The 6463-nt window shown below is 31.8% G+C and overlaps 1 pseudogene; it reads left to right on the top strand.

Moving 5' to 3' along the window:
• Positions 1-4572: 4572 nt before the first annotated feature.
• The window catches only part of LOC100688415, a 40188-nt pseudogene continuing 38297 nt past the window's right edge, over positions 4573-6463 (top strand).

Raw genomic sequence — 6463 nt, 5'->3', positions numbered from 1 at the left:
CTAAAAAAGGAAAATAAACAAATTCTCCCCTAAACTATTCAGAAAAGAACACAGCCCTGCTGACACCTTGATTTTAGTTCAGTGAGACCTTGTCAGACTTTTTTTTTTTTTTTACCTTGTCAGACTCTAATCTATAGAAGTGTAGAACAATAGTTTTGTATTGTTTTAAGCAAACAAGTTTCTGATATTTTATTATGGTGGCAATAGGAAACTAATACATTTTCCTTTCTCATATGACTTTATGATCACTACCTCCTTGTCTTGCAGACTATTTACTTTTTCCCAGTTATACCTTTACTACCTTGTTTATGATTCAGTACATTTTTGGATCATAGCAATAAATTTATAAATACTCTTTATTTCTAAAGTTACTTCACTGTAATTCATTTTCCACAGTATAGTCAGAATTGCCATACTAAAAGAAGGATCAGAATATAAACTGCTAATAAATCCCATCAGTCATTCCTATCACCCCCAGGATAAAGTCCAGTTTCCTCATGTGTTTCACCAGCCCCTTGGTGATCTACTTCCTGATCTCTCTCCATTTATCCTCTAATGATTTATGATCCAAATATACATTAAGTTCCTGAAAAATTTCCTATTACTCTTGCCTTTGGGTATGTAAGAATTTTCACTGATTTACACTACCATCTCCACCTAGTTAACACACATTTATTCTTTACCTATCAAGAGAAGTAACACATTTTTTAAGAAGTCTTTTCTGAACCCATAAAATTAGGTTGTGTATTGCTACTTGTTCCTGCTCTCATTATACTCATGATAATTTGTTGTACCATTTGTCAATCTACAGAATGATGTGATTTAGTTTTGACTGGTAAGTATCCTTCACCAAATCGTAGCTGTTTTGATTTTTAGATCCATTATTATTAGGTATTCAATAATAATATGTAAATAAGTGAATAAATATAAGTAATTAACTTTTGCCAATGTGTATTCATGTGCACCAGTGTTTTAATGCTTACTTAATGTAGTATGTACCTTATTATAACTTTAAATTGGTGGGTGCAGATACAGCATCATTTTAATCAAAGTCTCATTCCTTAAAAACAAAACAAAACAAAACAAAAAAGTAATACTGAATGATGTGGAGAATGTCCTCAGAGTACTGCCTAGTGCAAGTCTAAATTATTCATTTATGTCCACCTCATTGGATCCAAAATAATGAATCTGGTGGCTCTTATCTAAATTGTAGGCATACTGCCTGTGAGGAATTAACCAGCTTTTAGAAGTTTGCCTTGCAAATCCAAACCTATTAAATGACACAGAATGTCTCAGCATGTCATACAGTAATGCAATTATCACTGACATTAATTATTACATTCTAAATTGCCCTTTTAATCATGTCTTAAAAGAGGAAATTATGATTACTTTTTGCTCTTTATCATTTATCTCTTCTCACTCTGTTTGAAGAAGCAAATGTCTGAGTCCAAAAGAATAGTTATAATACAGCCATCAATGACTATTTTAGTTAATAATACTTTTAAAGTTTCGCAGAAAAGCCATATAAATATTGAAAATGTTAGATATATTAGCCATTTCTTGATACGAGTGTTAGTTGCTTATTTTATCAATTCAAAGGCCTTTATAAAAGAATGCTATCTTAACAGAAAAATTTTAAATATGTTTTATAGATACAACTAGGGTATCATTTATACAATTTATTCATTATATCATTTATACATCATTTATACAATTATTTACTATGGGAAAATAAATAGAAATCTAAACTCTTAATTTTTGCTTCTGAAGAGAATGATTTAGATCCTCAGTGACTTATACCTAGTATATTAAATTACAATAGAATAAAAGTCATAATAAACTCATCCCAAATTTGATTATTCATACACTGGTTATTTGCCCTTCAGTACATCTTTATATGGGATATTTTATTAATCTATAAAATGAGGTTAATATTTATTCTCTCCCCATGTCATAGAATTAAGATAATAAATCAAAGACAGAATATTGTAAAACCATAAAATCATAACAATTTGACATTAATACTAAAATGAAAGATATTCAGCTATGATTAGGGCAAATACTTATTAAATGAGCAATATAAATCATTTTAGAATAAACAATATCCCAATTTAAACATTTTCTGTCACCAAATTAAAACATTTCTCCAATTAAGCTATCTTATAAAATAAATTCTTTATACTCATCAATTGTTGCTAAATTGCATACCATTTTAATGTACTTAAACCAGATTGTATTGATTGTGTGCTGGGTGGTAATGGAGATAGAGATTATGCATGGCATTTTTTTCTATGTTGTTTGAATTAAATAAAAAGCAACAGATTGCATTAAAAGCAAATAGAGACAAAGATCTTGTCCTCAAAGAGATTATAGTCAAGAGGGGAAAAAAATCAGCCCTTAAATTCAACATATCTGGTGAGATATAAAGTTTTAATTATTGCTTTGTAAAGTTTGCTATGAGAAATACACGATGAACAAATGCAATTCAATATCCCATGTATAGAGTGGGCATCACACACTTTCACAAAGTTCCCTAATGAAATTATTTTAGGAATCAGGGAAATTAGGTAATAAGTTTACACACATTGAAAAGATTCAAGTTATGGGAAAGGATTTTAATTGAAAGGCGATAAAATCTGTTGCACCCTTCAAAAGATACAGAACAAAGCTCTAGTCTAATGAGAAGGTTAATTTGTCTAAGGAACAAAATATATTTGAATCCTGTTTCTCAAATATTTAGTTGTATGACTGAAATGGAAAATTAACACCTATTCCCCTGAGTTACAAAGCTTAACTGAAACTTACAATTTCATACATCAACTATTAAAAACTCCTATGTGTGGTTCTTCATGATATAAATAACAAAGGGAGAATATTCACTAAATCTAATGAGATATTAAAAATTACATATTATAAATATGTGAAAATTTAAAATGATGAAAAGTGTGGATGACTAAACTGAGGATTTTTTAAATAAAATAATCCATTCTTTAAAAAGAATGTTATAAAATATCAAAGGTAAGAAAAAACTATAGGACATTATTTATAGTAAGAGAAGAAATATTATAACCAAGGGAATTAATGAAATAAGCCATATAAATATTTCTGCCCCTTCCAGGCAGAAGAGAGAATTCAAGGTCACAAAAGTGGACTCATATTTGGTGTGCTGTCTTTGGACAAGAAAGCAAGTATGTCTTGGTTAGAGAGAGAGAGGGAGAGAATTGTAAGAGATGAAATCAGAGTTAGTTTTGGGCCAGATTAAGTTAGATTTTCAAGGTCATGGTAGGGACGGGGCTTTTATTTAGAAAGAGATTAAATGATGTTATGCTGTTAGAGGATCTGAGGAGAGCAATGGCAGAATCTTTCTGAAGTACCTCTTTTCCAGCTGTATAGAGTGAAGGAGTCATTCTGAAACTAATACAATAATTCATTTGCAAAAAGTTGAAGCAGGGTAAAATGTCAGAGATGTTGCTAAAATTGGCAGAGATAATGTACTTAACTAAGTATTGACCAAGTAGTGGCTAATTAGATTGTAAAGGTCAAATTTGCAATAAATACTGTGTTTAGAAAGGATAGAAATTTCTCATGGACAGAAAAAATATATAGGCATACTTTGATTTACTATGCTTCACTTTATTGCACTTTGCACATATTGTATTGTTTACAAATTGAAGGTTTATGGCAACCCTGCATCTGAGGAGTGTATTAGCAACCTTTTTCCCAACAGCATTTGTTCACTGTGTCACATTTTGGTAACTCTTGCAATATTTCCAGATTTTACAGTATTATTATATTTGTTACGGTGATTTGTGATCAGTGATTATGTCTCAGTAAAAGCTCAAGTAACATTTTTTAGCAATATATTATATCTTCATTAACGTATGTACATTTTTTAAGTATAATATTATTGTGCAATTAATAGACTACAGTACAGTGTAAATATTACTTTTTTAAGATTAACTTATTTATTTTATAGAGAGAAACCAGGGGAAGGGGCAGAGGAAGAGGAAGAGAGGGAATCTCCATCAGACTCTCCACTGAGCACAGAGACTGACACAGGGCCCCATCTCATGATCCTGAGGTCATGACCTGAGCCAAAATCAAGAATTGGAACACTTAACCAACTGAGCCACACGGGTGCCTGGTGTAAACATTACTTTTATATGCACTGGAAACCAAAAGGTTTATTTGCCTCGCTTTGTTTTGATACTTGCTGAGTTGCAGTGGTCTGAAATCAACAGGCTCTGAGGTATGCCTATATATATATGGTATATGTAGACCTCCAAAATCACTCTAGTCCGTTTTGCTTGCACAACTGGGAGGCTGCAGTGGCATTTTTTGAGATGAGGATTGTAGGAACAGTAAGTCTAGGATATGTGGATACTTAAGCTAAACGTGGATGTTAATCTTGAGATGATTACTAGACATCTCCAGTGAGAAGTTCTAGTAGGGCATGTGGTATACTTGTCTTGCATACAGAGAATATGCCTGGCCTTGGCATTGAATTAAATTTAGGCTAGTCATCATATGGGTATTATTGAAAGCCCTGAGGACACGGGGAAGTGAGTATAGATGGTATTGAACAGTAGTTCTAAGACTGAACTCTGGATTTATGAAAAATTTAGAGGTCAAGGACAAGGAGAGGAGAAACCAGCAGTGGTGTTTGTGGTAAGGTAGAAAGTGAAGGGAGAGAATGGTGTCCCATCAGTCAGTTCTGCCACCATAGAGACAAAACATGATAACTATGCAGACAGATATTAAGAGAATAGCTAAATAAAATTAATCTAGTGAATCATTCAGCAGAAATTCTTGCTTTGTGTCTATCTTCCTAAAATATGTGTAAACATAAAATCCTATTCAAGCCCATTCTACTGTTCATTTCTATTGATTAGAAATTACAGAAATTGAACTTGAACTCATGTAGAAAAACAGGATGTTCCAAAAACGAATGGATTAAATGATCAAAGGAAAAAAACAAAAGAGAAAGAGATTTCTAAACTTAAAAAAAGCAAACAAACTAAATTCATACCAGATCAGAAACTTGAATGCTGCCAGGTCTCTTTCTTAGTTTTTCATTTATGCCTTTCTCCACAAGTATATTTCTCTTTCACTGAAAGCTCATTTCTCATAAGGGAGGACACTTGACTACTCATAAATCTCAAGTCCCTCTTTTTTTAATATCTACCACCATAAAGCCTGAATATTTTGAAAATTCTTAGGAAAACTCTGCTTGACTTCAGCCTACTCTTGAACTAGTCAACTATGGTTGAGAGTGGAGTCAGGTAAAAATGTAGGTATTCCCAATGAAAACAAATGGATGAGGTGGAGAAAATACAAGTTCCCTAAAGAAAATGAAAGAAGAGTGTGATTATAGGAATAGTACAGAAAAGACAATAAATAACAAAACAGAGAGAAAAATAGTTTGCACCTAACCATGAGCTCTTTTTCATATATGTTCCACCCTCATGATTAAACAAACATTTATTTTTTTTGGATTTTGGTTTCTCTGATTAATTCTTGGAGTGCCAATGAATCCAAAACATTAAGGGATGTCGGCGTAAATTTTAATGGGCTATGTGAAATTATGATTAATTTGTGAATTCAGACTTCTCAGAGTCATAATTGATTGGATTTCTTCAATTTAAGTTTATTTTTTTCAGATTACTAAAGAAAATAACATGAGAGTTATTCAATTCACACTATTACTGGAATTAATCTTTTGAGGTTCTTTATTAAGATCTACAAGGTACATATAACTCCTCAGCAACATGACATTTCTAATGGACTCCAGAGAGGGAATCGTCTTTGAATTACTAAAATTTTGATTGTATTTTTATGAAGATAAGTTGATATCAAACTGATTTTAAGTTTTAGAGTAAGGTTCTATTAAAATACAGCACATATTTCATTCAAATGAATGCATATCGTGGATATTTAATTTTAAGAATGAATTATCTTACATAATACTCAGTTATGTAATGAAGTACAAGTTTAATTTTGAGCTAAAAATGTATTCATAACGTGAAAATGGTGATAATATAAATAATTAAATGTCTATATTCCTAAAGTTTTATGAAATACTCATTTTATTATATTTTATTTTATTTTTTTAAAGATTTTATTTATTTATTCATGAGAGACACACACACACAGAGAGGGAGATTGAGAGAGGCAGAGACACAGGCAGAGGGAGAAACAGGCTCCATGCAGGGAGCCTGAGGTGGGACTCAATCCCAGAACTCCAGGATCACACCTGGTCCGAAGGCAGGCCCCAACCTCTGAGCCACCTGGGCTATCCAGAAATGCTCATTTTAATATTCAAAACAATAATAGCTCATTTACTCTTCAGAACAATCAATCTCTTTGTGGTTTTTCTGTGCCATTTGATTCCTTTTTTTTCCTTTTCAACTATATTTTAGATTGTACTGATAAAAAATAAATACCACTTTCCATTCATTTAATG

The sequence above is a fragment of the Canis lupus genome, chromosome 7 (genome assembly GCF_011100685.1).
Source record: "Canis lupus familiaris isolate Mischka breed German Shepherd chromosome 7, alternate assembly UU_Cfam_GSD_1.0, whole genome shotgun sequence".
NCBI classification, from domain to species: Eukaryota; Metazoa; Chordata; class Mammalia; order Carnivora; family Canidae; genus Canis; species Canis lupus.
The sequence above is the reverse complement of the archived record's forward strand: the minus strand, read 5'-3'. Positions and strand labels throughout refer to the sequence as shown.